The sequence below is a fragment of the Lonchura striata genome, chromosome 2 (genome assembly GCF_046129695.1).
Source record: "Lonchura striata isolate bLonStr1 chromosome 2, bLonStr1.mat, whole genome shotgun sequence".
Lineage (NCBI taxonomy): Eukaryota > Metazoa > Chordata > Aves > Passeriformes > Estrildidae > Lonchura > Lonchura striata.
This window is the reverse complement of record NC_134604.1, coordinates 80,585,187-80,609,550: the sequence shown is the minus strand read 5'-3', so window position 1 is coordinate 80,609,550 and position 24,364 is coordinate 80,585,187. Positions and strand designations below refer to the sequence as shown.

Below are 24,364 nucleotides of genomic sequence, written 5' to 3'. Positions count from 1 at the left end.
TCAAAAATATTTTCATTATAGTACCCTATATTTAAAGTTGTGAGCTGGCAGTTTTGGTATATTTGTCTGTTTAGTTAAAACCAGGGATTAAATGTCCGCTGAAAACTCAAAGATGCTTTATAGAAGCTGTCAGTCATTTCCTGACATTTTCCATTGTCTTCTAGTTCTGGTATTTTTTCTATTAACTGACTTCCTTGTTCAATTTATGAAGCAGATTTCCTCTGCTTTGAAACAGCCTGCACTGAATTATTACTGTACACAATGGGAGATGTACTCTGGTAACTATGGTGTAGAAAGGATCTTGACCTTAACTCTTGCAGAATTGAGCTAACTTGTAAACCAGTATGAGGGTGAGCTTGGATTATTTCTTGCAGGCAGCTATCAGTTGTCTGTAAAATTATTAGTTTTATAGCGGAGGTGAAATTTTTATTTTGAATAGAAATTGAATTTTTATTAAGTTGCAAAGAATTTGAATACAGCAAAAATCCTACAGGTAATAGATCAGTTAAAAATGTTGCAGAAAGTATCTTAAATCTAAACAATTGTTGCTTACATATTTCTTTCAAACAGTAAATAAAATTATACAATGATCATCATGAAGGAATAAAAATTTGAAAAAATAGGAGCAAAAATGCAAAGGAGACACACCAGGAAAAAAAAAAATTACCGTTTTTTTTAAACAAGGTAAAGTAACTTTTAGATATGTGCTTGATCCCAGAAACTAATATTAAATTTTCCTAAATTTATGGTATTTTTGCTGGAAGCAGTTCCAGCCCAGCTGAGAAGCAGAGACCTGGATAAACTAAAGATTTATTCCATTGTAATTATGTTTTTTTTTTAATTGTAGTAAATGCACAAATCATTGTTGTTCAGTTGGGTAGATCATAATAAGGCACAAAATTGGTTTCTGTGGTTCTCCTTGAATGATACTAAAGCCTCCATTCAAAACCTCAGAATTAGAAAATGGGAAAATAAATGTCATATTTGGAACACTGGAAAGGTAACAAGTTGTTGCAAAAGAAACAGATGCTAAGAATTTAACAACATATTTCAAAATAAGCAATCAGCTGGAAAAAAAACACAGAAAAAAGGTCTATGAGTCTGAAAAAGCAATGTCCTCAATCTGTTCTTAATTTGAAATATACACTGCAGTTCTACTTCTATTTGCAACTTTATCACTTCTCCTTAATACACCAAAGCCAAATTCAAAGACAAAATCATCCACATTCAGCAGAAATGTGGATGATGATGATATTGCAATATTCTGCAATGACTTTGCCAACTAGTAATCTCATGGACTCTCTAGAATTGCAAAAAAAAAAAAAAAAACATCAAAACAAAAATCAAATAAAACAAAAAAAAAATCCCACCCAGTTAGGACTCCAAATTAAAAATATAAAAGAAAATGCCAATGCACTTTAGCCTTCTTCCAGTGCAATTCTTGAACAGTGCTTTCTTGTGAAACTTACATGCTTTCAGAACACCCTGTCTCTAGAGCAAAATACCAAGTAAAACATAAATCCACATAGTGCTGTTATCCACTTATCAGCATCACTTATCAAGCTTTTGTAATTACTGGAAGTCATTTCTCTCTTTTTCATTAGATTAAAGACCAATAAAATACAATGAATACATTTAAAAAATTAATTGGAAAACAAAGTCAAAATGAAGGAAAGAAAGGAAAGAAAAAAACACCACATTACAAGATCATTTTGATGTTCCCCTGCATAACATTACAACATTAAATTACCTACAATCCTGCTAAAACCTCCCTTTGGCTGATTCATGAGAACAGGAAAGTGATGGATGCTTTTATTCTTGGTTCATCACCTTTGTCTGCTTCTGATACAATAAAAAGTCCCCAAAATCACTAGAAATAAATGCAAACCAGTCTGACTGATCCTGTCTCCCATCCCTGGTAGACTGCTATCTTGTCCTTTCAACCTGTTTTCAAAGCAATATATTTATGTGAAAGGGCTTTCTCTCCTAAAAGATCAGTCAAAAAAGCTCTTTGTTCAAACTAGAATCTGAAAATACCTCTGATAGAAAAAAAAGGTAATTTCTCTGCATATTTTTTTCACAAAAAACATATATACAACCAAAAACATCCTCTAAAAGCTAATCTAAAACAATCTGCAATTTTGGTTGATATTTTCCTTCATATACAAACTCTCCTTTTGTGTCACCAGTAGGCACAAGAATGTCTGAACAGCTGAAGTTCTTCAGTACAAAATTTCTACACCGTGGCTCTGACGCTGGGAGTACATCTATTCTTCTATTTATAGAAGGAGGACAAGGAGAACACTCAAGCTCTGGATGATATGGTCTTCACCTTTTTCAGAATTTCACACCCTTGGTTTCCTCACTTGCCCCAAGACAAATGCACAGCCATTTATTGGCGTAAACTTCCTGCAATTTCCCTAGTAAATTCTAATATGCTATATTGCTTCTTGTATTCACAGTATTGTTAAAATTTCTTTTCTGAGCAGCAATAACTAATTTGGAAGTCATCATTATCAGTGTGTTTCCATGTGTAGATTGTTTATGTTTTATCAACCTTAAATTTACATCCAGAATTTTTGCCTGGTTTTTTACTACTATCCAAGTCTTTTGTGACTAGGCTTGCTTTATTGAACCATCTTTAGCAATTTGTAACAGTGCCAAACATTGTTAATTCACTATTCACATCACTTACCTGAACATTCAAATGAGGAAGCTCAGGGATGTAATTTTATCCATCATGAGAATGCTTATTTTTAAATGAAATGTTTTACAGTAATTTTAGCAGCTTATAATGTCACACAGCACTTGTCGAGCTGACATAACTGCTTTGAGGTCTAAGGTATAATTAGTGAGAAAGCACAGCAAATTTGGGATTGACTTGAGTGAGATTTATCAAATATTTAGTTTTAAGCCCAAACTTTAGCATGTTGCTGAATAGGTGTGTAAGCTGAGATATAAAATTAAAGAATTAAACAAAAAGCCTCCATAAAACCATAAATTCACATTTTTGAATTCACTGATATTTTTGTGTATTTTATTCCAATGGAATAAATGTGTTCTAATTAGAAATAGCTCACAAACCAGCCCTAAATTATATCTGATTTTCATACTTTCAATACACTTTTTTGACTCTTATTGTTGAATGTTATTAACTCTGCAGACCAAGAGAAAAAAAGGCTTCAGAAGCCATCAGTGCAGAATATCACTGTGCAAACAAGAAATACAACAAGCTACAGGGTGTTTGGGAATGTTTCATTTAATGCACTAAAGGCAATATGTACTTCATTAATTGTATAAAGTCACTTTTTTGGTTTAAAATACCTAATAATGAAGAAAGCTGCTCCTTGCTAGGGATGTGAAAAGCCCTGTATAGTTTGATGACAAGATTGTCACTGTCAGGTAATAATTCTATTCTCATTGAACAAATCTGACAATGTAAAATCACTCTCAAAATAAATCCTTTTATACTAAGAAACAGTAATAATAAAATATATTGGGAATGTTTTTCTACATAGTTATTTTCCCACTTCATAAGCAAATGCAGCTACCAGTAACTGAACAAACTCTAGGTTAAAATTAGCAAAGTTACAAATAAACAGGTTTTTTTCTAAATTGTCATGGCTAATGCATAATTCAAAATGAGAACAAAGGCTAAATTATAAATCACCCGATAAATAAATTAATTATAATAATTCTGCATTCCCCATTTATAAGTATGCAAGCACTACACAGTCTGCACAGACACAAAAAACCCTTTCTTCTCTAGACTTCTACAGCCATGACCACAATACACATTATGACCCTTGAAAAGTTTAAACTTTAAATTAGGTCACTGCATAGATTTTGCTTTTTTGAATTGTCAGAACCTCTTGTGAAGTGGGAAACATTTGTAATTTATTTTGAGGAGATATAGAAATGGGGGCTGAGCATTAAAATGTTCATAAATTGAATTTTGAAATATTTTACAGTGCCATGTGTAAAACATGAAATGGAATTAAATTTGTGTGATACAACTGAAGAAAAAAATGTTATGCTTTTCTTGGTGTGATCTGTATATTGATATATGTAATGATCAGTCATACAAAGTCTGTCTGGTGGATTAAAAAGGTACATTAATAAAGAAATTAAGAGAGATAGTGAGTTATTGTCCAACATGTGTGTTTCCTGTTGCCCCATATTACCGAGAAATTAATCTGTCTTTTGATTAATAGAAGAAAAGGAAAGATCTTTATATGATACTGTGGTCTTGAACTTCTTCCAGTGCCTCAGACTAAACACACTTGGACATATCCTGCCAGTGAATTTACTGCCAGTTAAAAAATAGTGTGCATAAACGAACAATCAATCTCAAAGTAAAAGCAAAAGAAAGTATTTTTCAGTATGACATTCAGCAAATTCCATACTACAGGAACAGGTCTTCAATGATTTATTTTTCTATATTACATGGAAGAACAAAGCTATGAGCTATAAGATCACAAATATGAGAAATCAGACTGTCATATACTTTCCTCAAAAATTGTGTATAGTGGTAGGGGGTCAATTGAAAATTTGAGTGAGCCACTTAATATTCTCTCAGTTTCTTTAAATTATCTTCACTGTTGCTCAATGTAGTGTACTTAAGTAGACCTGCATGCATTTTTTACGTTTGTTTGAAAATATAAATAATGTAGAATAATAAAAATCTGGGTCAAGGTCAATAAATGTCTAAACATCACCTCCATGGGAAGTTGAGTATGGAGTAAGATGCAGAGTAACAGTATATCCAGGTATTGGAAGAGCAAACTACAAGATTAACAACAGTTCTCCCTTCTCCCTGGTCATAAATCATTTTATACTGAGAAGTTTACAAGAGATTTTGCTAAATTTATGTATCTTATTTAAAACTTTGATCAGTCTAAATAGACTGCTTCACAGTATATCTTATCATTTATATATTGACCAAGGTAATGTGAAAGTTTTGAATCAAGCTTTTCATTAAGAGGTCTTTTCCCTTAGGAAAATTTATCTTAATATAGTCAGAGAAAATTGTTCTGAGATTCATGAGGAAATACTAGGAATGAGGGACTTGTCCAACCAGGAGTAGAAATGGCTTCAGGAACACCTAAGAGTCTCTGAAAAAGGAGAACAGGGCTGTGCTTCTCACAGACAAGCATGAACTGGGGCAAGTGGGATGGGAAACGACAATGGACATGATCTGAAGTGAGTTTCAGCACAGTGAGAAAAGTCAGGCAGTGGGACAGATTTGCCTAGAGGAGTTGAGCAGTCTTCATTCCCAGAGTTTCTCATGAGATGTTTCAAAAACTACTGCACAACCTGGTTTGATCTCACAGCTGATCCTCTTTGTACACAAGTTTGGACTGAGGAGATCTCAAAGTCCCTCCACATGTGAATGATCCTGTGATCTTATGCTAATGTCAAATACCAAATTTCAACATTTAATATTTTGAAGGTTTTGTTCCAACATAGGTTTCTGCCTATTAGTGATTGATTTTTGTATTTTCAACTATAAGAAATAGTTGAAATATTTAGTGTAGGTTCACTTATATATTCCATATAAAAATAGTTCTAGATATGAAATGCTTGCCTTTTTTATTTCAAAATTACAGGCATTTTTGTACAATATGAACAAAATTTTAATTATATTTTTTATATTTCTTCATAGTTTTTGTTACTCAGAATAAGAGCAAGAATTGAAAAACCACAGAAATTACAGCTTGTGGTTACAAGTTAAAAGAAAACGCCAATCTCTGCTTTTGTTCCATAAAGTATATATTGTTTCATACCTCAAATTTTCACAGTTAAAAAAAGATTTAATTTAATTTTGAATTCTAAAATATAGTATTTTTTAATCATAAATACATTATTTTAAGTATATAAAAACACTCCCAAAATCTGTAATCACAACAGTGACCCTAGTTATTCTCTAGAGATATTAAAGCCCCCCCAAACCAAAACAAGCAAATAAAAAACCCTTTCTTTTTCTCTCCTACCAAATATTTTTTTTTTTTTTGTCTCCAAACTGTGAGGTTTCTAAGTGATTGAATTGCAGTGAAGAAAAATAACCTGCACAATAGGTGGTCTAGGAGCTTGTAGTAGTCTTCATATGCATTTTCTTAATAACATATCATCTGTAGTTTCAAATCTGTAATGAAAGATATCTTTCATTGATTATTCTGTACAATTTAGATTTATAATATTGCTGCATATCATAAGAAAAGGCCATGTTAAAGGGGTAATCAAAATTAACTCCAAGAAAGAGGTTGACTAATGAACCAATGTCACCCTTCATGCTATCATTTCTCACCCACTCTATGTGTGACAGTTCTTAAGCCTATTTTACTTGATCTCAATAACAATCATGACCAAATTTTCTGAAGGCCAACTCATTTATCTTGTACTTAACATTCAGGTTTCCTCCTATTCTCCTTGAGCTGTGAGCCTTCCATTGGCCTTCAAAGTCCAGTAGCAGGTAGGTAGCAATGGATTAATCCAAAAGTAATACACATATGAAGAAGACATAATTATCTTTCCCAAGAAGAAAATCTTCTAAAAGAAGAAAAGGATCAATGTTCAGCGGCTTTATCAAATTTGACAAGCAACCTCATTGCAACCAGAGCTGTGTTCCTGAGCTTGGGTACATGCAAGAAAAGCCAGAATATGAAGTTATTAATATATAATTAAGACAAAGTTAATTCTTTTCCAAAACTCAGAGAATTAAAGGAACAACTTCTATTTAGTGATGCTTAAGATGTTGCAAATTCTAACCTGAACAGTTGCTCTGACTGAGGCATCAATTGTACCATAATTACATTCTCCATGTTACAGTAATTTCTTTACTAGGACACTCTGAATGTCAGAATGACATAACAGAGGTGATAGTTTTAAGGTTTGCAAGATTCTGATCGACTCCTGCTGAAATAGTAACTACATAGAAAAGGAAGTAAAGTAGTATAGGTCCCATTGAATCACTCTGCAATGAAAAATGTAGGAGTTCAAACTTACAGGCCACATAATTAAGCAAGTGTATATTTTCTTTTTTTTTTTTTTTTTTTTTTCAGTTTTGGGGTGGGTTTTTTATTTGTAATAAGGACCCTTCCAAATATTCTTTAGAAAAAACAAATCCAAGGTCAGTCATGAGCTACTTCTGAATGGGGAATGACTATGTATGCTTTTGTTAGGTACCATTCATGAAGGCTAAGAGTAATATAGATTAAAAAGCTACAAAACTGTGGAATTAAATTCTAATATAAAAATCTTGCAAGAAAATAAAAATGAAAAATCCAATCCGAAAATGGTTGTTTCAGTGAAATCATAGTGAAAATTAAAATGACTGTGCATCATATGCAAACAAACCTGACAACCATACATGTCATCTTTATTTTCTTTACAAAAAATCTTGATTTACTAAATTTCACATTCAAGTAATGCAAAATCATTATTTTTAATAGGAAAGATAAAAATACAACCTATGGTGACTAATCATTTTCAGCAAGCAAAGCTTTTCTTTAAGTACAAAGAACCTTGTCCCCACTTTGAACAATAATGATTATTATTATTAAATATTCTGTTTGTGTTCTTTAAATGTTCATTAAAGTAGTTTCTGAACCTTTATAATTTGATTTAATAGGAAGGTCCTGTAAAATAATACTGAGATTCTGCTCTTGTGCTCTTAGCTATACTATTTGTTCTTCTTAGCACTTGAACAATTACTGAATTGGAGATTCTGTCATGCTCAATTGATATAGATTCCATTATTCCAGCAACTGAATTATCATCAAGCATTGTGTTGCTAAGTTTTATGTTATGTCATGCTTCCATTAGCATTAGCAGATTTGCTTTATTTCCTAATATATAACTTTTTTTTAAAACCCCTAAATGAAATTTGTATCTGGCTAAAATTATTTAATACATATTCTCTTAAGAACTGGAAAGATAGTTTAAAGAATTCTCTTTCCTGGGACAATATAATGGGAAGTTACTTGGAGATTTGCAAGGATTTGCATTAAATTATTTTAGAATTTCTTCAAAAAAAAAAGTTTAAAATAATCCATTTATTTTAATTCTTTTGATCCTAATAGGCACTAATGTACATAGTATTACCTATTTTCTATTAACTAAAAAAAAACAACTTCCCAAAAAAAACCTAAATTAATTGTCTTTTGGACAAATGTCACATCATATCTGAAATGTAAGAAATATTTTTCTTGATGTTATGATTAAGAAAGATACTTTTACAATTAAAAAACCTTTATAACAGAAAGCATAAGAAAAATTAAAATCCTTTCAGCCATTCAGCATTTTATTTAAGCATATCCAAATGCTTGTTTCTGCTTTAGAGTTTTAGGTGTGCCATAAGTGGCACATAACAGATTCATTTCCATGATGAGCAGTTGGAATTCCCCTAAAAAAGCAAAAAAAATCTCCACCAAAAACATGTCGAGGGTGGAGAAGTAGAGAGAGAGAAAGAGGGAAAAAAGAGAGAGAGATTACAGTGAGATATGCTTTATTTGACATATTCTCCCTATGGAACAATTAATTTGGGGAATTTAATGGAGTTTTTCACTAACTGATAGAGCTGTGTAATGTTTCTCCATTCTTCTATTAAAATATTCTAATTAAATCAGTCATCCTAGTCCCATCTGTTATATACTGCTCTCATGTGGGGTGGCTGCTGGATTCTCTCCAGGGCAGCCACTGTATTTAGCTCTCTTCATGGCTGGTTGGATGTCAGACACAGCAGAATCTTGTCCTCAGTTAGAAATTACTGCTAAAATATATTTTGCTGTTACATCACACATGAAAGAAACCCCAGGACAATATGCCCATTAGTAAAAATTGTAGGTTGACAAGAAAAACTGAATCATATCTCCCTGTTATTTTCTGTCGTGCTGGAATGTTTTTTAGTTCTTTTGAGACAAGGAAGGACAAATACATCTTGGAGGAAAAAAAAAGGTGTCTAATTAGCTTTCAAAGTATACTTTGAGCATTATTGTTCTCCACGTCAAAGAACACACTCCTTCATAATAATTGCTGTAGAAACTGTTTATCAAAGGAATGTTAACTGAGTAGATGACAGATTATCTTGCAGTGCTGCAAGGGCAACTGAAATCAAACACACTCACAAATCTTCACAAGTGCATCTCAGAGCTGGGTGTCACCAGACCACTTGCTTACAACACTGTGCACAAAACCCTGGTTCCACTGAAGTCACTGAATTTTACATTGACTTCAGTACAGCCAGGATTTCTGCCTCTGATGATAATCTATATGCATCTGTCAACTAACTTAAACTAAATATGGTTTCTTCACTCCCTAGAATAAATGAGCTTTATGTTTTTCAAGGTCAAATTTGTTTAAATTGGTTCAGCTCTGATTACTTTGTCACAGGAAGGAGGTACCACCACTTTAGCTAACGATATAGTTGTGGTGAGAGACATATGTTCAAGTGGAAAGATTTATCATGTTTATACATTGGGTTGATAGTTTATAGTCTGTGTCTGTAAAATTTGCAATAAATATGTAGAGTCACCTTTAAAACCAGCCAACCATCAGCTGATTCACTTAAATGGTTATGTTTCTCAGGCTTTCATACATTTTCTTTAAAACTTCCACACAATTTTCTGTATCTATTTGCATGAATAGAATACAAATACTTGTCAAAGGGCAAAACATAACTCTGAATTCCTTTAGAGGAGTCAAGGGGCAAGAAAAGTATTTTGCAGATTTGCACAGATAATGTATAACCCTACAGAGTCTAGTGAAGTATAATGGATAGCAAAGGAATTACAAACAGACTTCAGTAGAGCCCATGGACAGTACCTGTGAAAAGTAATGACAAATGTAGCATTCAGTACACCCAAGAACTTGAAGATAATTCTTGAATAATAGTTCCTATTGAAATAATACAACTTTTCTCCTCTTAAATGTGGTCCATTAAACTCCTAGAGAATTCTATGCCAGCAGAAGTAGGATTTACCACTAAAAGATAGGGCATACTTAGTGTACAGATGGTTCTCACATCTGCATATACACTGTAAAGGAGTGAGAGATTTGAATACCTGAACCAGTTTTATGTCATTCTCATTTTTAAAAACCAAAAGAGTAATAAACTTTCATTGAAAAAAATGCAGTCACTAATTAATTGAGCATTCCTTCCTTCAACTTAAAAAACAAATTATCCAATCAGAATGTAACGTACTGAAATTACCATTAAGTTATCAATTAAAATATTATGAAATCAGAAGTATACAATTAAGATAGTTTTCAAATTATTGGGAAAAAAAAGCACTCAAAATTTATACAAAACATAGAACAGGAAAAGATATATACAGATTTCTTCTGAGTTAAAAGCTCATCTGATCAGCATATCTTTACTCATAAATATCTATGTATAGTAATATTCTAAATTTCATATTAAATATCTGTAGCTACACATGTGAAGCCTAGAAGTTTTATGAAATAGAACATCAGGACTACCTAGCTCCAGTACTTTCCTAACTCAAAAACATGTTTCTTAATCATATGTAACTCTTAAAATAATATATTTTATAGAAAAGGAATCTGTCCCAAAATGTAAACTTATTAAAACTAGTCTTCTCCCATTATTCTATTTAAGATTTCAAAAATAAAAAATTTAGTTACAAGAATTTTAAAACCATCTCATAAAAATCTTTATGGAAAATAGTATAGATCTATTTTTAATATATCTTTTAATTAATCATGTCTCATAGTGGAAGGTGTCCCTGGCCATGGCAAGGGCTTTTGAACTAGGGCATTTTGAAGGGCCCTTTCAAACTAAACCAAATTCTATGTTTCTCTAAGTATTCTGCATTATTGAATTTGAATGCTGGTTTCATTCTCTTATCTTTATGAACTCCGGTACTTGCTGTTCTTTTCTCAACTACGAATATTATTATTACTGCCTAAATAATGGTTAATGTGTAAGTCTACTATGGTACGCTTATTTTTGCTGATTCTTTGGTTTTGATTGTTTTTATAGGTTCAGTAGTTTCTGTTAGAGATCAAAAGTCTTTGCCTTTTGTCAGCCAGATGATTCAGTTTCCATGTTGAGTGGGAGGGCCACCTTGCAAAGGCCAACTGGATTAAAAAAGAACAAGAAACAAAGAGTAGGAAACCACATTTTCAATACAAAGCCTTCAGAAATATCAAGGCAACTACAAAAAGCAGGAGGTGAGGCAGTAAAATAGAAAAGACAGTCAAACATATAATATAATATGAGTTTTGATATTTCATATTATTTTGGTAAGACACAAGATGAGCATGACTCTATCATATGCACATGCCACCCTCCTAACAGACTGCAAAGACTGTTTCCCTCAGTAATCACTGAAAAATTCAGTAAGATAAAAGTAATTTCATGATGCAAAATGGTTCCATTACTTAAGTGACTTTTCATAGTATAAAAATGGGTGATGGAAAATGTCTAATAAATCACTGTTTCATTTTACTGCTATTGAAGAATTGATCAATAATTTAGACATTCCTAACATGTACATTTAATTTTAATGTATTAATGAGTTATCACTGATAATTTATTCCTTGGGGAAATACAGCTTATCCTCAGTTTATTTTACCTAACATTTAATTTTATCTAATTATTTTTATTCTTCTGAATCATTGCTTTTACTTTCCTCTACATTCAGAATTTACTTTTCTCTTTTTATTTTGGTATCAGAAGGCCATTTTCAACAAGATTTCTTTCCTAAGCTGTGTTTTAGTTATGAAATATTTATCTTTTTTTTTTTCCAAAATAAAATTTCTTGACAGCCAGAAAATCCTGGAACTCTTCTGTTCAGATATTAGTGCTGATTTCTACACTGGTCCATGTATAATCATGTACTATTACAAGACTGCAATATGTCTGTAAAAGACAACAAATTTGAAAAGCTGGAGTTTCATGGTACAGAAGCAAATTACTCTAACCCATAATTTACTTTGGTGTTAGACATGAATATAAGATGTTTAACTATTGTTTGTTTGTTTGTTTCAAATGTCATATAAAAATATGGGTGCAGTATATTCAAAAAGACATTTTAGATTTTCCCACCTATGGGTAGCAATTTCACTGTAGAAGGAAAAACATTTTTCAAATACGAGCTAGTTCTCACTTCTAGTCCTACAGGACTAGAGATAACGAACTTTAGCATTGTGACATTTTTATGTACTGAAAAAATATCTCTAATTTTAACAGATGTTTATAGTGCTCTTTGAGAATCCTTTAAAAATGGGAGTGTTGGAGTAGTGGTTGCTGCTGACTATTGTCTGTTCCCAACAAGCCTCTCCTGTAGAAAAGCAAGTTGAGATAACCTCCAGGCAACGCAGTCAGACCCTCACTCAACACTCACCACAGCTGGCTCAGTAATAGAGGCAAGAAAGGCTCTTTTTGCAGGGTTTTATTCCAGCAAAGGATGTCACATTCAGCTGAAAGGAGCCCAGCAAGGCAGAAGGGGGTGACAAGGTGGAGAAGGCATTTTAATAGAGGGTAGGGGGTGGGGGTGGAGCTAAGGCTGGGCACAAGGGTTTGGTCTCCAGGGAAAGGGGGGTGGCCACTAGGGATACCTATCCAGTGAGGGCACGGGGAAAGGAGAAACCAGGGGAAGCTGTGGCCCAGAACTCCATCTGGGAGTCTGTTTTTGCCCTTTTGCCCTCCAGAGAACTGACTCTATGGTAAGCAATTACTGCCATTGCCAGAGCCAAGGACTTGGGAATTGACTGAGGTGGGAGAGTTCATGGGATGCTACAGTCCTTTTCTGTGAAGCTCAAAGCATTGCTATAAAGGTGAAGCATCATACACAAAAGTAAAAAAATTCCAAATAAATCCCTGGGTATTCTAAAATATTAGGATTTATTTTTTCCTGGTCCTCATTTTATGAAATATTGCACACTGTAGGAATGTGAGTATTGTGTCTTGTTTTGCTTAGGTCTTGCATAGAGCTAGGTGTTGACTCTCCATTATCAGCTAAAATATGTCCTTTGAAAATGGATTTTTCTCCTTCTCTTTCACAATATCCCCAGAATGGCTTTTTCAGAAAGCATTTTTGAATCCAAGCTAATCAGGCAAAGGAAGAGAATGAAGAACAGTCCTTGAAGCCAAACCCAGTGGAGCTTTATGGGCTCTTTTTGCTGGTGAAGGGAGCACTTGATAATGAACACTGAACACAAGCCATGGTTTTATAATAGGTAGTCAGAACAAGCCAAACCAAAATGCTTCTAACCTAACTCTCATAAAGAAAGACCTCATTTACATACACTGTCTCGTGCTGGAAGCTTTGTGTGACTTCCACTCATCTTCACTGACAAGCAAATGAGTGCAAGCAATCAGGCTCTCAAGAGGTAAGTAAAATTTAGGTGCATATTATATTCAAAAATTAGGTAGTCTTCACTGTGCACTTTTAGACCTCATCACACTGTCATACTCCACGTATAGTAGCAATTTCAGAAACAAACAGGCTTTTTTACAAAATCAATTTAAGCATAAAACAATTAAAATCACAATAAAATTGCTTACAAAACTGAAAAAAAAATTATATAAAAAATTTGCAGCTATTTTTGCCATGTTTAAGCAATTTTCACTGTTTTTTCCATAGTCATAGGGATGTTTTCCAGATATTAATACCTACTCAAGCATATATTTTTCTCAACAACTAAGATCTTTGGGGTGATTTCATTTGCATTGGTAAGAACTTTTTCTGATTGTGAAATGACATGTATCTCCTTGTATTTTCTCCTCTTGCCCATGTAAGATGAGTCTAACTCTGGCTTTGGCTGAGCAGGAACTCTGAGCTAAACATCTAAAGGACAGGCAGCAAGTTAATGAACATAATGCCTGATATTGACCCATGGCATCTGCATAACACATGTGAACAATGGAGCAGTTCAAAACACTGTTGACAACTCATGCTGAGTTCATTATCTAGCACAAAATAGGCTGGCAAGTATATAGGAGTGTAGTTTACAGAGAGAGGGAAAGTGGGAGGATATTTTATTTATTTATTTATTTATGAAAGAACAAGTAGGGCAGTTGGAACAGACAAGTCAATTAGTTGCAGGGAATAAAATGTTCTTGCAATTAAAGTTTAGGAGAATAAGAAATCTTGTATCAAATGCAGAAACCAGTCCATATCTGCATAGCAGTCATTACAGTAGTTATATTTAATAAATTTTGATTATTTAAAACTAAATTAAATTTATAAAAAATGCCAATCTATAAGAATTTACACTGCATATTACAAAAAATAAGGCTATCTTTGAATGATTAGAAATAATATCTACAGAGGATTTCTTGACTAGAAAACTGTCCTTTGTGCCCTCAAATGTTTTGGGATTTTTTTTTGTCCAGACACAGTGAATAAAAGTTGCAGTGCAGCTCTTTAGAGCCTGTGAGAAAAAGTAACAGAAAAATGTGAAAGAAGCAGAGACAGGGTTGTTGTTCCAGGAATTAAAAGGAAGAACATCACCCTAATCTTTCCTGAGGCTGGATCAATCATGTATTATGAACATGAAAATTTATTTACACTTTCAGTATAAAGGGCTTACCTACTTTTGTTCTGCATGTTGTTATAATATCTTTCTAAAAAGTACAAAACCCAGATATTAGCTGTAAAAAAAAAAAAATGGAAAAAAGTAAATTTGCAAGTTTTTTTAAATTTCTTAATATGCAAATCAAATTAGAGAGTATTTCAAATTGGGGCCACAGTCTTTGTAAAGAATTTGCTACATTCTTAAATGTACTTTCTTATTTCTACTTACTCATATTCTCTTACTTCTCTGTCTTTTCCTTCCTTCCTTTAGGAGCAATTTCCAAGTGAAATGCAAGGTAAGTCACACTTTGCCCTGATTTAACATTGACCATTTAAGTAAATGCACTCTAAGTAAATGTTGAAATTATATGAAAAAAATGTAATGGAAATAAAGTTAAGGTGCTCTGTGACTTTTTACAGAATTCTCATATTGAATATATTTTCTGTAAAAAAAATCTAGCAATTAATTTGCAATACAGTCAGCTAACATACAATTAATACATAGTAAAGTTCACAAAATCACCACTTCTAAGAGAAGTAATATTACAATGCCAGATATCACCAAAATGTCTGAGAAAACAGTTGTGAATCCTGAACATTTCAAACTCAGCATCTAAACTGCACAGTTTGAAAATGTACAATTCAGTAGCTATTGGACTGTGTCTTCATACCACTTCTTTTAATAAATGAGAATGTTGCATTAAAATGTCATCTAGGGAAAACTGGAAAGCATTTCAATGTTCCTAAACTTTTTCCACAAGTCCCAGTCTGGAAATATTTTGTTCTGTGTAAGTACCTCAGAAGGAAAGACGAGAGCAGGGAGAAAGAATGACAGGGGCAAAGAAAGAATAAAAGATAGGAAGGTAACTCAGGCAGAAAAATTTATTTCTGCAATCAACACTGTAAGTATGGAATGAGATTTCGGGTTATAGACTCATTTCATTCAGATGAAAGACAGAAATACATTATAGTTTCATGCCATGTCAAAATGGGGTGTTGTCTAACTTTGAAAATCTTCCAACTTAATTGCTTGCATTTATAATAATGATTAATATTTTTTCCAAATTCCATTTTAATCCTGAATATAGGCAGCTAAATTGATGACTGTTAATTCCCACAATAATACTTTGACCATTTAGACTGGAACACAGTTTAAAATAGATGCCACTTAGGGAAAAGAAAAAAAAAAAGGGAAAAAAAAAGGAAAAGGAAAAGGAAAAGGAAAAGGAAAAGGAAAAGGAAAAGGAAAAGGAAAAGGAAAAGGAAAAGGAAAAGGAAAAGGAAAAGGAAAAGGAAAAGGAAAAGGAAAAGGAAAAGGAAAAGGAAAAGGAAAAGGAAAAGGAAAAGGAAAAGGAAAAGGAAAAAAAAGGAGAGGGGGAGGGGGAGGGGGAGGGGGAGGGGGAGGGAGAGGGGGAGGGGGAGGGGGAGAGGGAGGGGGAGGGAAGGGAAGGGAAGGGAAGGGAAGGGAAGGGAAGGGAAGGGAAGGGAAGGGAAGGGAAGGGAAGGGAAGGGAAGGGAAGGGAAGGGAAGGGAAGGGAAGGGAAGGGAAGGGAAGGGAAGGGAAGGGAAGGGAAGGGAAGGGAAGGGAAGGGAAGGGAAGGGAAGGGAAGGGAAGGGAAGGGAAGGGAAGGGAAGGAAATATTAATCACTAGGACATTCCTGTCTCAAATATGGTGTTAGTATAAGAAAAGGACACCTATTCAATTGTGTGTACCTTTCACATGTAAAAACACTGACACTAGAGAAATATTTGTAACATCTTTCCAATATGGACAAAGACAAAAGTGTCTAAGAAATGGACCAAGCAAAACCTGCTGTCAAATTTTCTCTTTATGGGGAAATGCTGGCTATACATGCTGTAGAAATACCACACAAATGTTTCTAAATGTTACATATCATTAAGGTCTGCTGGTTCCCAGAGACCATGGATATGTAATATATTAAAAAGTAAACACTTTCCTGGCATAAGAATAAAAACATCGTTTAAAAAAATCAAAGAAAGAAACAAACAAAACCCAACAGTGAAATAAAGTAGTTCTGTTGTCCACATTTCCTTCATGGTTTCTTTGCCCCTATCTTTCATTGATTCTTCTGGGAGTTGATGTAGGATTTCAAGAAGGGTTTTAAGATTAAATTTCTTTCTGTTAATCCTCTAAGCTTTTCCCTTTGGAATCCTAACTTCAATGACAGACTGTTCATTCACAGTATTCAAACCCTATTTGTTTTAGTAATGAGGCACTAATGCAGCAGTGTTGCTCCATTCTCAGCTGTCTAAAGATTTGTTTTATTTTCAGAGGGGCAGATCCATCTCCTAGAGGAACACCAAAGTACTCTTTAGGTAAGAGAGTAAGAGAGAGAGGGAGAAAGAAATGAACCTTTACAGCTCCATGACTGTGAACAAACTATGCAGAATATTTTCACTGTGCTTAACAATTGACAGTAGACCACAAAAAAAACAGTAAATATAACACAATTGGAACTATTTTGTGATTTCTTTACTACAGCATCTAAATTACAGATCTTATCATGAATACAGCAAGATATTTCAAATTACTTCTATTTACAGTTTTGCAACATCCTGTGGAAGAAGTATTCATCTTCAAATAGTACTTTATGTTTTATTTTACCATGGCACTTAGCATCAAAGGTAGTTTTCTTTCTTCAAATTATCTTTAAAATTTAGTGAAGTATATCACTGTACTATTTCAATACAAATTCTCTATCTGCAAATTTTATCCTGTTATGAATTCTGAAGGGATAGTAGAAACTGTCCATTTATTTTATAGGAAGAAGGATTTTGTTTCTGGATGATACTGAGCCCAAAATATTTGGAGAAGTAGTGTGGAGTGATGCCCTTCCTCCTTCTTCCCCTCACTTTATACACTGAGCCTGATGCCACATGGTCTGGAATATCCCTTTGGTCAGTTGGGGTCACCTGTCCTGGCTGTGTCTCCTCCCAGCATTCCATGAATCCCCAACTTTCCCACAGGCGTGGCAGTACAAGAAGCAGAAAAGGCCTTGTCTCTGTGTCAGCCCAGCTCAGCAGTAACAGAAATATCTCTTTATTAATCAACCCTGTGTTCAGCCCAAATCCAAAATGCACAATTCCACACCAGCCACTGTGAAGAAACTTACTCTACCCCAGCCAAAATCAGCATAGTTTGTTACTTCTTAAAAAAAAAAATTCTGCTATCAAGATATCCATTCTATCAGTTAAAAAAATTAGTTATGGTGCATATATGTAGACCATTAAAATGAAATTCTACAGATGGTGAAAAATTCTCTTTTATTTGTAATTTTTCTAAATTAATTTTTACTTTATTCATAATCATGGCATATCCAGAGACTGACTTCCTCAAAGAAAGAATCCTTCTCTTCCCCTTGCCTTCTCCCTTTCCTGAAGGACAGGAAAAATGTCTGCTTTCTATTTTTGCAAGGTATTATCACAAAGTTTTAACTTTCAAAACTTTATTTTTTGGGGGCAATTTTCTTTGATTCCTAAATGTTTTATATCCTGTTTCCCTGTCTTTGTACAAGATTTTTAAAAAGTCATAAAAGTTCCATATGCTAAACATTATGCACATTAAAACAATAAGTATATATTTGCAACTCCACCTGCCTATTCTAGTCTGCAATACTTATTTTTCAATGCAGTAGAATTCCTTCCAAACTCACAAAGTTTTCCATTTCTTCTCTTCACCTCTTTATCAAGGCGAGCAAGAGATCAAAGGCAACACATCCAGTTTTTATGACAAGACTTCTAAAATTTAATTCCTATTAAAAATATAATACTCTTTCTCTAATCTGTTAATACTATGTGTGGAAATTGGAAGATATCATCTTCTGGAAAAAAAAAAAGAAAAAAAATGTTTTTCCTTCTTTGTCATCTGAGATTAATTCCACTGATCTAATAAGACTCTCTATTAAGTAAAGCTGATTTTAGGAGAACTGTTTATGAATAGTTAAGAACCAAAACCATCACATAAAACCTTGGAAAGTGACTCTACACAAATATTGTCTGACGGTGACCTAATTAGAGTCATTTGCATACTAATGAGACTTTGAAAGAGATAAGCAATAGCATGCTTGTAATAGATAATTAATTTGTGTTTCAAAATAAGCCATGGTTATTTAACCACAATTCTTATGACACATTGAATTAGAGGAGTTGAGCAAGTTATTTTATAACAATAAACAACTGTTACAGCTTTTCAGTTTTACTTAAACTCCCATTCAGGAAATTTCCTTCATGGCAAAAAGGTAATGCTGTTTATTAAGTTTTGGATTTTGAAGATTGTTTTGAAGAAACAAAAAAGAAGCTAGGGAATAAAATAGTTCTGTATATCATAAAAGCAGCACAACCTGTGCCACATGTTGCCCCTCATTTAGTATGTATATCAACACATCAGCCACTGCAGCTGGCATATGGCTTCTTTTTCCTCCTAATCATTTTTCTCTAGTCACATATTGTTTTATTTGTACAAGACATGACCAGACGTCATAACATTCCTTACAATTCTGAAGTTTCAATGTAAGAAATGAGGAAATGAGTGGTTTAAGGTATTATAAACTTAGAAAAGACACTTGAGTTGTGGCTCTTGACGTATATTTACTAAAGTGCTACCATTTTCAAAACACTAAATTTCACATCTTTTCCTGTAAGAATTATGGTGAAGCCATAAACCTCAGTTTTAGCTTACCTCAACTATATATAGTTGAAAATTAAAGTGTGTAACAGCTCTTTCAGGGTAGAAAACAACATTTCTCACATCTATGTCACTAACACATAAGGAACTGCATAAGCTCTGATGCATAAAGAACATAGACTTTTGAGAAAGCTATTAATATCTAATCAATATATATGTCTGAAAATGCTTATTACTGATATGTAAACCATACATTTAAGTCTTATGTCAACCTTACTTCTTCATTCCCCTCCTACAGTAAGGTGACCATGTCTGTGTACAGCTCCTCTTTAAAGTCCCTCTTCCTTCTGCGGCAGAATAAGACTAAGTGACTAATGTTTACAGATTATAAAAAATTACTGAATAGCTACATAGAAATGTGGGAGGTGAGGGTCTGTAATGACACAGAGTCCCCAGGCAGGTGCAAAGGAGAGATGCTTTATTGAAAAAAACAGCCTTTTTAAGCAGTTAGCCGGTTATCAGCTACACAAGTTTAAATCATAACATAATTCTACCAACCACCATACACCACGGTGTGAACACGTGATGGTTATATAACTTGTTTTTCTACCCCTAATTCAGCTGATTCTCTTCCCCATAGTCCTTCTCTACTTAGCCAAAGTAACAGGCCTGAGCCATGATTTTACCAGACCTCTCTTTTATAAAGCCTTACCTATCAGTAACAGAAATGTAAAAACAAAAGTTAAAAATGTAAAACTAATTCAGTCTGTCATTTTCAGCCATAAAATTGCAACTGGAAATACAACTTTGTTGATTGGGCTGAGTCCCTGTAGAAATCACTGATAAGTGGTGTCCCCTGGGAGTCTCTATTGAGACTGGTATTATTTCATATCTTCTTAGTGACATAGATCAAGTGCACTGTCAACAAATTTGCAGATAACACCAAGTTGAGTGATGCTGTTGAAACACCTGAAGGAGGGCATGCAATCCAGAGAGACCTGGACAAGTTCAAGAATTGGGCTATACTGTAAAGGTTTCATAAAAACTATGCAAGTTTAAAATGATACTGACATTGAAAATGTCTGTGTGTCAAGTACAAACAGAGCCATCTTTACACCCAAAGAAAATATATGGCATTAATCGTACCTGTATTTCCTCTTCTACAATTAAAAACTGCATTGCATTTTTCTTCATTCTTACCCAATTATGTAAAATTTCCCATTTCTTTTGGTAAAATTAACTCAAAACATAACTTTAAGTATCTATTCACTCGGCTAAGTTTGGACCTCATCTTTTTGTGAAGAGAATTTCTCTGATAAAATCTAGAAACTGATAAGAGTAAAATTTAGCTGTAATATTTACCTTTTTAAATGTCTTGTTTACAACAAACCAGACATTTGCAAAAAACAAAAGTAAAAACACTCCAACCCCCAACAATGAGATTTATATTAAAAAATCCCTAAACAAAATCATGGGATACAGGACAAACTTCTTTTGAAAATATTCTATTAAAAACTTGAGACCTCGGTGAGGTACAAGGCCCTAGTGTTTGAAAAAACTTCCCAAATGGATAAGTATTTATTCTGTTTATATAAACTTCCCGCTAAACAAAAGTAAAGTTTAGTATAAAGTTCTACTATTTTCAAGAAACATGGTGAAACACACTTGCCTGATATATGCCCAGAAGTATGAATAGGTCAGAAAAAAACCACTTCAAGCAAAGATGGAGTGTATCAATGTCTCCCACATTTTCATCTTTCATGATGCAAATCACAAAGCATAGAGTTCCAGCTAATTCACTGCAACTTAGTACAAAACTACAAAAGCTTTACAATATCTTCCTCTTCAAAACCATCAATCTCCATTTCATGTAAAACTGAGATTTGCCTTTGGTTTATTTTCATAAAGTCAAGTCACTCCACAGTAAAGCATTGCTGCTAACAATTACAATGCACTTTGTAATGCTAAAAATATGCACTAAAGATATAATTGTGGGTGTGCAGTTCACATAATAAAAGGACTCTACAGAAAGACTTTCAGACATTTTATTTATCTTCATGGTAACTGAAAGGTCACCAACCAAGAATGACATTAACATGTATTTACAGCAATGAACTGTCTGCCTTTTTAGACACAAAGGTACCTAGATGATTAATATCACATTTGAATGGGTCCACAGAAAGCAGAAGGGAGGCTGGCTAAAGAACAGTAGTATCTAAAAACAGATTTTTTTTTCACAGGTTTTCCATATGTAGGCTATTAGTTGGAGACCAATTTTGAAAAGAGTAGCCAGGGGTTCTCATGTGTAGGAAAAATAATTCACTTGAGTAGATATCTAAAGGTAGAGACAAAAACTTTGCATAGAGGATTTAGGATCCTTGTGGGGTTTAGATAATTCTGGGGTTTTATCAGACACAGGAACCACGCTTTTTAAAAATATGGTATTGCCACAGGAGATAATTTAGTTCCGCAAAAATTCAATCAGAAAAATGAAGGATGAAGAAATGAAACTTGATATTAATAAATTAAAAGTTGTTGAAATAATATCCTTCAAAAAATGAAATTTATCTTATTTGTTGATTCAGAATAAAAAATAAAAGCATACTATTTTAAATTATAAAGTTTTACATTTTTTCAGTGCTTGTTAGCATTGTTTTTCTTGATAATGCAGAAATATATAAATCAAATACAGTAATGCTGGTTTTTCTGCAAGCTTGGTAAAACACTATATTCTGGCATCAATTTAAGACATTTTCTTGCTGCAAGCTACAGGAATCAGCCTTTATACATAAAGCTGGGGAGCACTGAAAAAATAAACAGATAAAAGGTATAAGAAATATTGTAAGAGTAGTTCCTTCTCTCCTGAGAAGTCCCACTAATGGATATTATGGTACAGTTTCTGTCAAGCAATGCTAAAGATAAACATTAAATTTTGCAATGAAGATCATGAACTTCTTGATTTTTGTATTAAAAAAATTGTATGAAGCAGCAATTGTATGATTCATTATACAACTAGACAAGGTAAAATGTAGTTTAGTCTAATCTGATCTAACTGAAAAACACATATTGTAGTTCAGAATGATGTCTTGAGGTAAGCCTTGTAGAAAACTAAACTCTGAAGCTTCTCTACAGCTAAAAAACCTGCATATCCTAGTGAGGAGAGGATGCATCAAATCCCATGTTTGGTTTTGTGCCCCTCACTGGGAGAGACATTAAGGTGCTGAAATGAGTCCAGTGGAGGACAGTGGAGTTCGGGAAGGGTTTGGAGCACAAGTCTTATGAGCAGCAGCTGAGGGAGCTGGTTGTGTTCAGCCTGGAGAAAAAGAAGCTCAAGGGTGACCTTATTACTCTCAACAACCACAAGGCGGGAAGAGAGGATGCAGTCTCTTCTCCCAAGTAACAAGCAATAAAATGAAAGGAAATGACCACAAGTTGAAAAAGGGGGGTTTAAAATTTGATATTAGGAAAACTTTTCATACTGAAACAGTCACTGGACATTGGAACACATTGTCCAGGGAACTGGTTGAGTCACCATCCCTGGAAATGTTTGTGTAACCTATGGATGTGGCACTTGAGGATATGGTTTAGTTGCAAATGTGGCAGTACAGGGTGAACAGCTGAACTTGATGACCTTAGAGGTCTTTTTCAAACTTAACAATCCTATGATTGTATTACTGTAAGTAAATATGACATTGATTCTTGGTGAATCATATGATGATGTCCATAGAATTATATCCTGAAATCTTCAGGATCGTTTTGGTGTTTGATAGAGATTGTAAGGCCATTAGATTAAGTAAACTAATCTCATGTACGTCATAGGTTACTTTATTGACTCACATTAAATCTTCTTTTAAGCAGGATCATGTTTCAAAATAAAACTTTGCTCTCATTATGTTATAATGCATGTTCTGGCAGATCAAAATATATATTGGCTTGGTAACAAAATGTAGAGCCTGAGGTTTGGAACTAAATTTAAGAGATGTACAAAGTAGGTGGGTGAGGACTTGAGCCTCAGTTTACTCTGTAGAAAAAAATAAGCCAAAATAAAAAGGAAAAGCAGATTAGATATGGGAAAACAAGTGCTTGGTTCCTTTGGCTGCAAGATCTATTAGGTTATTTAGGCCTGGTGAAATGGTTTGGATAGAAATAGCAGACAAGAATTCTGAAAATATTGAGGAATATTTTGTGGCAAGACAGATCATCTACCTAATTGCAGGGTTAATTTAGCCCTAACTGAGCTCTCCTCTTCTTCTGTAAAATCTGTACACTTGAGGCTGATAATTTAACTCTCACATTACTCCCGTGAAGTATAGAAGAGGAGAGACTTACTCAAGAAACTAAAATAATGACAGTGATTTGAACAAGACTGCATCAGTTAAAAACAATTTTCTAGAGCTGGTTTCATGCCTATTCTACTAGGCATGTAGATACCACTCCTCTACAAATGTAAGAGTTAAGTAATTGTGCATGATACTTTTCCTAGTCTCTGTCAGAGTATTCAATAACTTGCTCAAATCTATCAGTAGTTAGTTAGAAGAAGACATTAGTATATAATGTCTCTATGACAGTAAATATGTTTTTCTTAATATCTGAAAGCAATTCTTATTGCTATTTTTATTTTTATTGCATTATTAAAAAAACCCACCTATAACAACAATAAAAACTAAAAGACTAAAAGAGCCTTTCTTTCTAAAAATCCTGGCTTGTGACTCACCTTTCATTTCAAGTATTCAAATTGTGGAAGGTTTGTTCAGATGTACAAATCAAAAAGTATTTTTCTGTTCTTGGGCTATGTGTTATTACAAGAACTTTCAGAGTGAATACTGATATTATAAAAACTTTCAATTACACTGAAAATAATAGTTAATGCAGAAAATTCTCACATTTATTTAGAAAGAAAGATTCTAAGAAGTGTTGAGTGAACAGAAATTGTTTACAAAGCCCCTATATTTATCTGGTCTAAGAAACCCTAGTGCAGTTTCTTCAACCTAGTCTGTGTCATACGCCAGACATTTAGGCTGATTACTGAAAAAGCAACATGCGGCTTTGCACATTTAATAGACTCCTAGAAGGCTGTCTCGAGAAGGAAGCCAGAGACACTGCCAATTTTCCCGTTACGTTTCTTTTCTTTATTATCCCCAGACACCTGGATGATCAGTCAGGTCCAATATCACA

The 24,364-nt window shown here is 33.7% G+C and overlaps 1 long non-coding RNA gene across 1 annotated transcript in view; it reads right to left on the bottom strand.

Annotated features, from left to right (window-relative positions):
- The window catches only part of LOC110470575 (uncharacterized), a 74,148-nt gene that overhangs the window by 4,899 nt on the left and 44,885 nt on the right, over positions 1-24,364 (bottom strand). The window lies entirely within an intron of this gene.